Source organism: Tachyglossus aculeatus, chromosome 23 (assembly GCF_015852505.1).
Source record: "Tachyglossus aculeatus isolate mTacAcu1 chromosome 23, mTacAcu1.pri, whole genome shotgun sequence".
Lineage (NCBI taxonomy): Eukaryota > Metazoa > Chordata > Mammalia > Monotremata > Tachyglossidae > Tachyglossus > Tachyglossus aculeatus.
This window is the reverse complement of record NC_052088.1, coordinates 17453830-17465927: the sequence shown is the minus strand read 5'-3', so window position 1 is coordinate 17465927 and position 12098 is coordinate 17453830. Positions and strand designations below refer to the sequence as shown.

The 12098-nt window shown below is 41.6% G+C and overlaps 1 protein-coding gene across 8 annotated transcripts in view; it reads left to right on the top strand.

Moving 5' to 3' along the window:
- Positions 1-12098, top strand: part of SSBP2 (single stranded DNA binding protein 2) — a 344236-nt gene that overhangs the window by 61844 nt on the left and 270294 nt on the right. Inside the window, exon 2 of one of the 8 annotated variants that reach the window (XM_038765546.1) lies at positions 258-391. The exons of the other annotated variants lie outside the window; for them this stretch is intronic. The gene's annotated coding sequence lies outside the window, so the exon portion shown is untranslated. The remainder of the gene's footprint in view (positions 1-257; positions 392-12098) is intronic. 8 annotated transcript variants of the gene reach the window in all.

Below are 12098 nucleotides of genomic sequence, written 5' to 3'. Positions count from 1 at the left end.
AGGGAGGGAGAGGTCAAATCAAAGCTCTTTTTTTGATTGCTTGTAATTTAGACAAAATATTCCTTGCAGGAGAGTCATATATTTAGCCATGTAGCTAACTCTCAGTCATCTGTACAAATGTGTGATTGAGTGCACATAGATAAATGAAATCCACAGGTAATTAAGAAACCTCGTTTTAGTTATTAATTCCAGCCTCCTCACCCACAAAACCTTTACAAGAGGAGCCAACAAGTACAGTAAAACTCTCGATTATCCAGTTGCAGATGATTTACCTGCTCTCCCTGTCACGTAACCCACTGAAATCCCCGCTCCTGCCATTCTGGTCCACTGATGCCGTACCTTGAAGTCGTTGCGGTTTACTCGATGGGCACTCGGGAAGAACAGACACACAGTGAGCACCCCAATATGTAGTTTTGATTGGTTAGGATTTCTTTCTTGATTGTTTTCTCTGTGAAGACCGACCACAGCTTTGCTGCTGTTCGTCAGGCAACTGATACTGCCAGCCGACCATTACAGTATTACTGATAATTGAAGTATTTTTACGGGCGATCTCTTTCTTCTCCTCAGCTGATAGACGCCACTCTTGCCTGAGACTCAAACAGGTGCAGGGGGAAATCCCCGGCCATTTGATTGACAGGTTCCCTTCTTGCTTGTTACCAAGAAGATGTGTAATCAGCTGAGAGTGTTTGAGGGGCCCAGCTGCCCAGGGAAGTAAATGGGGAGGCGGTCGGGGTTGAACTAGCTATGAGGATAGAGCAGGTGCCGGCTCAGCCATTGGCCCAGTGTGCAGGTGTGTGATTCAACTGTTATGGTTGTGAAGATCGGCTCCCCACTGAATCCATCTGTTTGGTTGTCTGGGTTGTCATGCACGGACGTGGGAGAGGCAAATGTTGTCTTAACCGTCTTCCCTTCCCCTCCCTCCTCCACCGCAAATCACAGCCATATTATGTAGACAGGTCTCACACTTGAGATTGTTCACTTTAAATTCAGCATTCTTGGAAGTTATAATAGCGGGTGGAGTTGATGGCAGCAATAGCATCACTATTCTTCCGATTTTTAGAATGAATGATTAACATTTCATGTTAACAATCATTTATTTTAATAGGTGTTTTATTACAGGTTTAATAGAGTTATGCACTTACTATGGCTTAGGGTATCATAGCAGCCAATCTTCATTCGCCAAACCTAGCAACCGCATTGTAGTGATCCAATGCAGATTGATGTGTTAGTCACATTTTGGAGGGAAAAAGTCATATTTTGCATCTACAATAGCACATTATCCAGATTACACTTTGGCATCAATTTCTGTAGCTATTTTGGGCAAGAGATTTTAGTTTCATGATGGGGAGGAGATGGAATATCTGGTTGAGGCGGGAGGTAGTACTGTAGCTTGAATGATCAAATAATGTATTAGCCGTGTTCCTCCGAAATTCTAATGATAATAATGATGCCATTTATTAAGCACTTACTATATGCAAAGCACTGCTCTAAGCGCTGGGGCGGTTACAAGGTGATCAGGTTGTCCCAGAGGTACTTCTTTCTTTAAGGTAAGGAAAAGGAGAATCTAGGCTGCAAGTTCTAATCCTGTATATCTTTGGCTTCTGTAATAGGTTACATCCAGTATTGTTGGAAAACTAGCTATGGTAATTTAGGAACTAGAACATTTAGTTGATTTTTAAGAGAAGAATGGATATTTTGCCTAAATTGTATCAAAGGGAGTGCCAAAGCCCCTAAAGCCAAAAAACTTTAAAAATTATTAGGTTTCAAAATGTAACCACTTTCTTTCAACTGAATAAGATGCAAGTAATTAATTATGCATTCAATAATGCTAATAAAAAGGAATATTAAAAATAATGAAAACAGACATAGTCCAATGCTCCATACAATTAGATAATTTTTTAAAGAGCGATAATCTTTTAAAGTAGGAACGTTAAGGGAACAGGAATTCTGAGGAAGCAAGGGAGTTAAAATGAAGCAGGATGGTTCAGTGACAGCACTCAAAAGAACTGGACCTTGTGATGCACATGACATCACACATGCTACACCAGCAGGCAGCATGACATGATGCTATCATATATTCATTCATTCAATCGTATTTATTGAGCGCTTACTGTGTGCAGAGCACTGTACTAAGCGCTTGGTACAAGTACAAGTTGGCAACATATAGAGATGGTCCCTACCCAACAACGGGCTCACAGTCTAGAAGGGGGAGACAGACAACAAGACAAAATATATTAAGAAAATAAAACAAATAGAATAGTAAATATGTACAAGTAAAATAGAGTAGTAAATCTGTACAAACATATATACAGGTGCTGTGGGGAGGGGAAGGAGGTAGGGCGGGGGGATGGGGAGGGGGAGAGGAAGGAGGGGGTTCAGTCTGGGAAGGCCTCTCGGAGGAGGTGAGCTCTCAGTAGGGCTTTGAAGGGAGGAAGAGAGCTTTAGCTTGGCGGATGTGCGGAGGGAGGGCATTCCAGGCCATGGGGAGGATTTGGGCCGGGGGTCGACGGTGGGATAGGTGAGAACGAGGCCCAGTGAGGAGGTTAGCGGCAGAGGAGCGGAGGGTGCAGGCTGGGCTGGAGAAGGAAAGAAGGGAGGTGAGGTAGGAGGGGGCGAGGTGATGGACAGCCTTGAAGCCGAGAGTGAGGAGTTTTTGCCTGATGCATAGTTTGACTGGTAGCCACTGGAGATTTTTGAAGAGGGAGTAACATGCCCAGAGCGTTTCTGCTCAGAGATGTTCTGGGTAGCAGAGTGAAGTATAGATTGAAGTGGGGAGAGACAGGAGGATGGGAGATCAGAGAGGAGGCTGATGCAGTAATCCAGTCGGGATAGGATGAGAGATTGAACCAGCAGGGGTAGCAGTTTGGATGGAGAGGAAAGGGTGGATCTTGGCGATGTTGCGTAGGTGAGAGCGGCAGTTTTTGGTGATGGATTGGATGTGAGGGGTGAACGAGAGAGCAGAGTCGAGGATGACACCAGGGTTGCGGGCTTGTTCATTCATTGTCGTATTTATTGAGCGTTTACTGTGTGCAGAGCACTGGACTAAGCGCTTGGGAAGTACAAGTTGGCAACATATAGAGATGGTCCCTACCCAACAGCGGGCTCACAGTCTAGAAGTAGGGCTTTGAAGGGAAATAAATAAAATAGTAAATATGTACAAGTAAAATAAATACGATGGATCGACTGATGCAGGATGAATCCCTGCGGGATTCAAGCTCTCTCTCTCATTCATTCATTCATTCATTCATTCAATCGTATTTATTGAGCACCTCCTGGGTGCAGAGCACTGTAGTAAGTGCTTGGGAAGGACAAGTCGGCAACAGATAAAGATGGTCCCTCCTTCCCTTCCGGGCCAGGCCCCAAAAAGAGACTTTGGGGTGCCGGCTTCCTCCTTCCCCCGCAAAGGGCATCTTTGAACATGCAGGGCAGTGTGCGCACCACGCGGGCAGGGCCTTACCAGCTCCGGCCTTGTGAGATGGGAAGGATGTTAGTACTGTCCACAGTGATGGGAAAGTCAGGGAAAGGGCAGGGTTTGGTAGGGAAGATAAGGAGTTCAGTCTTGGACATATTGAGTTTTATATGTTGGGCAGACATCCAGATGGAGATGTCCTGAAGGCAGGAGGAGACACGAGCCTGAAGGGAGGAAGAGAGTGCAGGGGCAGAGATGCAGATTTAGGTGTCATCAGCGTAGAGATGATAGTTGAAGCCGTGGGAGCGAATGAGTTCACCAAGGGAGTGAGTGTAGATAGAGAACAGAAGGGGACCAAGAACTGAACCTTGAGGAACCCCTACAGTAAGGGGATGGGAGGGGGAGGAGGAGCCCACAAAAGAGACTGAGAATGAAAGGCTGGAGATATAAGAGGAGAACCAGGAGAGGACAGAGTCTGTGAAGCCAAGGTTGGATAGCATTACCGTTTGTCTGGAAGTCCATCTAATTAACGTCAGGCAGATTCTGCTCTAGAGTGTTTCTGTGTGGATCCTTGACTGCTCTCTCCCAATTGCTCCAGAGGCTTTGACTCTCCCTCTCAGGTCTGTATGCATCTGTTTGTTGCTTCCAAGCCATTAACTTGGGACAGGAACCTTGGCAGAAGAAGAGTGGATGCTCAAAATAATTGTGCTAGACACAGAACTGGCCTATTGGTATTAGGCAGGGGACAGTTAAGCTGAAAACTACTTCAAACAAAGGGCCATCCTAGCTAAAACCCTGACCTTGCCGTCCCTGAAGTAACAATATGAAAATTGTTACAAGGTGCCTAGGTAAATGTTGCTGTTTGGAGGAGTCATAGCTTGAGGCAATCTCTGAGATTCTGAGAACTATCTTTGCAGGTTGATCATCATCAATCGTCAATCGTATTTATTGAGCGCTTACTATGTGCAGAGCACTGTACTAAGCACTTGGGAAGTACAAATTGGCAACATTTAGAGACAGTCCCTACCCAACAGTGGGCTCACAGTCTAAAAGGGGGAGACAGAGAACAAAACCAAACATACTAACAAAATAAAATAAATAGAATAGATATGTACAAGTAAAATAAATAAATAAATAGAGTAATAAATATGTACAAACATATATACATATATACGGGTGCTGTGGGGAAGGGAAGGAGGTAAGATGGGGGGGATGGAGAGGGGGACGAGGGGGAGAGGAAGGAAGGGGCTCAGTCTGGGAAGGCCTCCTGGAGGAGGTGAGCTCTCAGCAGGGCCTTGAAGGGAGGAAGAGAGCTAGCTTGGTGGATGGGCAGAGGGAGGGCATTCCAGGCCCAGGGGATGACGTGGGCTGGGGGTCGATGGCGGGACAGGCAAGAACGAGGTACGGTGAGGAGATTAGCGGCGGAGGAGCAGAGGGTGCGGGCTGGGCTGTAGAAGGAGAGAAGGGAGGTGAGGTAGGAGGGGGCGAGGTGATGGACAGCCTTGAAGCCCAGGGTGAGGAGTTTCTGCCTGATGCACAGATTGATTACTAGCCACTGGAGATTTTTGAGGAGGGGAGTAATATGCCCAGAGCGTTTCTGGACAAAGATAATCCGGGCAGCAGCATGAAGTATGGATTGAAGTGGAGAGAGACACGAGGATGGGAGATCAGAGAGAAGGCTGATGCAGTAGTCCAGACGGGATAGGATGAGAGCTTGAATGAGCAGGGTAGCGGTATGGATGGAGAGGAAAGGGCGGATCTTGGCAATGATAAAGTAGAAGCACTGAGTTGGAATTTGTGGAAGACCGCTAGCCGAAGCGGGTTGCACAGGACTAGTGTAGTGTGCCCCCTAAATCTTACTCCATAAATTGCTGAAATACTGTGTTCTGCATCAGCTGGAGTTTCTGAGCAAAGGTAGCTCCATGTAAAGACACTGAGGCAGTCCATTCTCAAGGATGGGTAAGCATGCTGTTGGGTCATGGAAGTTTTGTCGGTGCTTTTTATTCTTTTTGAAAACTATTCTTTAGGTAGTGGACAGACATGGAATTGAAATGTGGAACAAAATAGTAAAGAAAATTGACAGCAGTGAAGATGTCAGTTTGCACATTGGTCACTTAAAACTATACTTGTGCCAGTGGCCGTAGGATTGACTATTTGCATCCAACTGAGGAAAGAGTAAATTCTGAAATAGTATGGAGAAGCAGCGTGGCTCAGGGGAAAGAGCCCAGCCTTTGGAGTCAGAGGTCATGGGTTCAAATTCCGGCTCTGCCAATTCTTCACTTCTCTGTGCCTCAGTTACCTCATCTGTAAAATGGGGATGAAGACTGTGAGCCCCCCGTGGGACAACCTGATCACCTTGTAACCTCCCCAGCGCTTGGAACAGTGCTTTGCACATAGTAAGTGCTCAATAAATGCCATTATTAAATAGTAAAAAAAATCTGAATTCTAAAAGTATTTTTTAAAATGCAGTTTTACCACCCATTACGGTGGATTGCATCTCCCTGCAAAGTGCTCTGCACACAGTAAGCGCTCAATAAATACGATTGAATGAATATATGTGCTAAACATAGTTGTTGGTTACTCATGCCAGAACTAGTCTGATTTTTATCAAAAAGTCTACCTGCAGAAACTGGAGATTCAGGATTGGCCCACTTTTTCTTTCCCGCTTTTCCCATCACCCTTATGCTGTTTCTTTCCAATTGCTTTTGAATAACTTTTGCAACTGGAAACTTAAGCAATTAAGAACTTTATGGTACAAGAAAATGGTAGTTTTATAAACTTTGAGGTAAAGCTGTACCTTCGAAACTTGTGATACTGACCTGGCAGCTGGCTTTCATGGGATAAGCAAACCTGTCTTGTGATGCCTGAAAAATTTGATGAGGTGGGAGAAAAAAACATTTTGGTGTGGTTTTTTTTTCTCCTAGACTCTTATTTAATAATAATACCTGTAGGTCATCAGGAATAATGGATTTTAACTGAGGCTTTATTGACCACAGTATGGATCAAATATTTCCTTCTTTAAATCAAAGCCTTTCGTCTTTTGACATCAATAGGCGGAAGCAAGGGACTGAATTACCACACATTCCAGATTAATGCCATCTAATCCATATGACAATTTACATTTGTAAAGTGCCTTAAAATAATTTTCATCAGGTTTTATTACACCATTTAGTCAAATAAGACAGTGAGTCCAATATCTGATTTATTCTAGAAATCATCACCGCAGTTCAGTTGATAGGTAATCCTGTGGGCAGAAAAGCCATTCCTTTTGGGCCTTTTCTTTTCCCTCCCGCCTTCCATTGTTTCCTTGCTTGCTAGTGCTTTTTTTTTTTTACCCCAAACTAAAATCTTTCCCTCTTCGGATTTTCCTTTTGCTCTGGCTATGTCAGTGCTCCATTAATATGAGTATGTGAGCGTTGACTACATTAGAATGATCATTGGTGGTTTCTGATCAAATTTGGACCTGGAACTTGAATTTTTTCCCCTCTAAACCTTTAACCGGTAACTTCAGACGTCAATCTTAGAACCGTAGTGGAGCAGATCATCTCTCACGGCTCCGGTCATACTCTGGTTATGTGGGAAGAGAGACTTCCTTCCCGTTTGCTTTCTAGAGGGCTTTCAGGATTTGTTTGTTTTCAGTATGTTGACTGAAGATATTGAATGAGTTTTGGTGATTGCGATAGCCATATTTGAATTAGAATCTGGTGAATTGACAATTTCTTGGTGATAGGATACATGGTCCAGAAATCTTAAGTACCAGTGCTTATGTCAGAAACAGTGTCATTCTACACAAGCCTTTTAGAAAGTCCTATTCTGGCTAATGACTATGTTGGATGTCATTTACTGACAGCCTATTTCAGCCTGTTAAAGCTCACATTTCTTCCTTTGTCAAGGTCTGTAATTTTTTCTCAGGTAAATAACAGCATAGTAAATGATGAGCCCAATTGCCTCAGTGCCTGTGTACTCCTAGGTAATGCTAGGAACTTCAGCAGTGCCATTAACTCTTTCAGGTCACAAACCCATTTAGTGCCTTGCTACATTAGTGCATTCTTGCAAACTTTGTGCATACCCTCCAGAAATACAACAAATGAAGCCCCTGGAGTCAGAAAAGAATCAATGATGGTCCTCCAAATCACCTGTCATCCTAGGGAATAAACTAATGAATGCTTTTAGAGAACTGGTAATTTTAACTAATTTGCACTCTCCAAAAAATTCATTTGAAGAGGTTCAGAGAGATTAATGAAAAACTTCTCATTCTGCCACACCATGTGCTTTTAAAATCATTACTGTTGGAGGATTTCAAGTTGGATAGCACTTGCATAGGGGTGCACATTTGTACCAGATCCAGGAGGGAAAGCTCTCCCTATTATACCCTCACGACAGCAGTTTCCAACTTCAGTGTAAGAAACACCCAATGAAAACACAAGATATCTTAACACAATATTCATAGTATTTTAAAGGATGGGGTGTTTTTTGTTGTTGTTGTTTAATGGTTCTGGCCGCCCATTATAAACATAGAAATGGAGATGTGATTGTGAACCCTTTTGTTAAGCCATGTAGATTACTCATCCCAAAATGTATACCCAAAACATTTCTTCTACTTTTTCTGGATAATTCTTTTAACCCACAATAAGTGAGCACTTCACAATACATTCTTAAAGATACTTAAATCCAGAAAAAATTGGGGTTTTGACAATTTTGGATTATTTCATTATCCTACCTCATCTTTGTCCTTGCCTTATAACAGTCAACTAACAGCTTTATAGCACTTTTCATCTCATATGTATTTAAGATGGATCCAAGTTGGTTGATTTACATATCAGAGAAAAAAGTAACTATCCATAATGCATGAGAAAAAGGTCAATCTGGATATGCAGATTTTCTAGATAGATTTTAAAATATGTATTAAATTGCTTATTGTAATTTATATAATTACAAATTACAAATACACACAAATTATAGGTATGGTGAGTACTGCTCAGGTTGTTCAGTTATGCTCTCACTAGAGTTTTACTTGTCCCTCACAATATCTAGTGTTTCCCTGATTTTTATAAATATACTCAGTTAATTTTGAGTACATAAATCTAAAATCTATTTAATAAGTGTTTGTGGAAACAAAAGTGCCTAAATTTTCTGGGAATATGCAATTTGTACTTCATTTTCAATAATAATGATGATGACGATAATAATTGTGATATATGTTGAGTGCTTACTATGTGCCAAGCTCTCTACTAAGCATTGTACTAAAAACAAGACAGATCAGATATAGTCCCTGTACCAAATGGGGCTCTCAGACTAAATTGAACAAAGAATATGTATTTAATCCCTATTGTACAGATGAGGTAAGAGACACAGAGAATTTAAATTATGTGTCCAACATCACACAGCAGTCGAGATGGACCTAGAGCATTTGAAATCTAAATGAGAGTGCTTAATGCCTTACAGAACTTCAGTGAGTTCTTTTCATATTGCTAAGACTAGGATTTTTAAAAAATGAAATCTATATGATTTAGTGGTAAAGAAAATTTTCAAAGTCATTACTACTTGGTTATTTGATTCCTAACTTGTGATACTGAATTATCTTTAAGAATTAACCTTTGAACTCAGCGGCAAGCGAGTTATAGCTGGGTGTTTTTTCAATATTTTCATCTGCAAGATGGGCTTTCCTACTTCACCCTATATGTGGGTTTTCCATATGATTGAAAAGCCTATGAAAACAAAAAAAAGCTTCACATAGCCCAATGTATATATGTAATTATTCACTCATTCAATCGTATTTATTGAGCGCTTACTGTGTGCAGAGCACTGTACTAAGCGCTTGAGAAGTGCAAATCGGCAACATATAGAGATGGTCCCTACCCAACAACGGGCTCACAGTCTAGAAGGGGGAGACAGTCAACAAACCAAAATAAATGAAGTGTGCATCTCATCTTACAGATTTCTCCACAAGGGTTTTTTTTTTTTTCATGAAGAAAATTGACAATGAAGACTTTCTACAAACCTCATTTGTTTGTCAACAAAAGTGTGATTGAATGCCAATCAATAATGAACTTTGGCTTCAAGACTTCATTATCTAATAAAGACCTGGTAATTAGGGACCTTGTCTCTCTATTTTAGGAAGTAATGTAGACTTACACTGTTTTAGAAATACTTCTTTAAAAAAGTGTCTTCTGTAAAGTAGAAGTATAATAAAAGACTCTTTGCATGGAAGCATCCAAATAGCTTCAGATCTCTTTGAGAAAGTGTGGCACCCCATATTGGCCTAATAAATAGAGTAATTATTATAATTCCTTATTCCTAGTATGTCTTGTCCCCAAAATGTCACCTTTGTCAATATGATGACTGCAAATTTCCATGTTTCAGCAATGATTTATGATGTGTGAAGCAGTGCAGTGACCACCACTGAAGCTAAATGGTCTTTTTACCCTGAAGCCATATCATCTAGGCTATTTTGTTTAGCTAGAGCAACAAATCTAGTATATTGTGAAGTCAGTGAATATTAATTGATAATAGTATTCTTTAACCATCTTATTGACTAAGCCTCCAGACAAACCCCAAATGCAAGCATACCTTTGTCCACAAAGAATAAACCCAATCTACTTGCATTTTCAGAATTCTGGAATAATGTTAAGACTCAAAGATGTATCCCAGCCTGATGTTCTGAAAATTGAAGCATCCTGTTTCATTACTGATAGGCTAGATTTTGACATTTCCTGGCAAATAAAGTACAACAGAAATCCTTAACTCTCATTTGTAGAAATTATACGTACTTCTTTTAAATGATCCAGTTTATGTGCTAGTTAACTCTAATAAACTCTATTATCTTTTACTAATAAACCATTAATGCCAGTAATCGTACTAGTAATCAAAATAGAACAATACTTGGAGCCTGACCTAGATTTTCTCGTTCCTTAGCAGAGGAAAGAAATGTCACCGATCTTCCTGAAAGATGATATTTTTAAATCTATGGAGAAAGGCCCTTTGTGCATGTGGGTTTTTTTTTAACAATGTATTTGATGGTACTGTTATAGCTGGGAGTCAGAAGGTTGTGGGTTCTAATCCCGGCTCTGCCACTTGTCTGTTGTGTGACCTTGGTCAAAACAGTTAACTTCTCTGGGCCTCAGTTACCTCATCTGTAGAATGGGGATCGAAGCTGTGAGCCTCATGTGGGACAGGGACTGTGTCCAACCCGATTTGCTTGTATCCACCCCAGTGCTTAGTACAGTGCCTGGCATGTAGTAAGGGCTTAACAAATACCATCATTATTAGTATTATTATTATTACTGATCAAGTGACCGGACCATTTGGATGAATGGTGTGTCCAAGAAAGGTTTGATGAGAAAATATTTTTCTGCTACTTTGTCTCTCTGCTGTTGTGCTTTAGCCAAATGCAAATTCAAGTTTTAAGATTTCTCTATAATCATACTGGATCTGAATAAAAATATCCACCTACTATGGTATTTGCGACCGCTGATATGTCTGGGACACCCTTTCATTGAGATTTGAGGATCAAGTTGAGGAAGTAGTTTGGTACTAAGAACTATAAAAATGCCAATCAGTAATGTGATAAATGACAGTAAGATAAGGAAAATGTCTCTTTTGGAGCCTGAGTTTAAAGAGATTCCCCTCTCTTGAGTCTTTTATCTCTACATTCAAATATTTATTTTGCCTTTCATTTAGAATTATTGCTGATAACATTGATTTTCATGGGTTCAAGTATGGTTAAAAGACCAGTTTGTAGCCTGAGTAATTTGTCGTTTGCTTAGGGTTATAAAGCCTGTCACTGTTTCCCAGGGCCTGACTCTGTTTTTCTGGCTTTTGTATTTCACCTCCTGAACTGCCTGATGCCTGTGGTTGAAGTGTGCCAGGTGTAGAATCTCAAGAGGTATAGTTTCCATCATTGTGTTTTTCCTCACAAACAAGGTCCTGTACCTGCTGACTTCTGGATCTGAGGTCAGGGAGGGACGGAGGGAGGGTTGGTGTGAGTGCATGTGTACATTTAAAATTCCCCTAATAATGTTCATTCTGAAAACTGAAGCAGTGGAGACGTGAAGCAGCAGAGAGAGAAAGACACAGAGAGAAAAAGAGAGAATGTGTGTCGAATGAGTGAGTGGGAGGCTTTTTGGTCTTGGCACTTTATTTTTTTCCACCCTCCGTGATTATTCTGCTGCGACTGACTGTTATTTATCAATTTCTGGTCACTTTAGAGAAGCAGCATGGCTCAGTGGGAAAGAGCACGGGCTGTGGAATCAGAGGTCATGGGTTCAAATTCTGACTCCCCCAATTGCCAGCTGTGTGACTTTGGGCAAGTCACTTAACTTCTCTGGGCCTCAGTTACCTCATCTGTAAAATGGGGATGAAGACTGTGAGCCCCCCGTGGGACAACCTCATCACTTTGTAATGGGGATGAAGACTGTGAGCCCCCCGTGGGACAACCTCATCACTTTGTAACCTCCCCAGCGGTTAGAACAGTGCTTTGCTTAATAAATGCTATCTTAACTTCTCTGGGCCTCAGTTACCTCATCTGTAAAATGGGGATGAAGACTGAGAGCCCCCCGTGGGACAACCTCATCACTTTGTAACCTCCCCAGCGCTTAGAACAGTGCTTTGCTTAATAAATGCTATCCTTATTATCAGTTTCTAGACTGTGAGCCCACTGTTGGGTAGGGACTGTCTCTATATGTTGCCA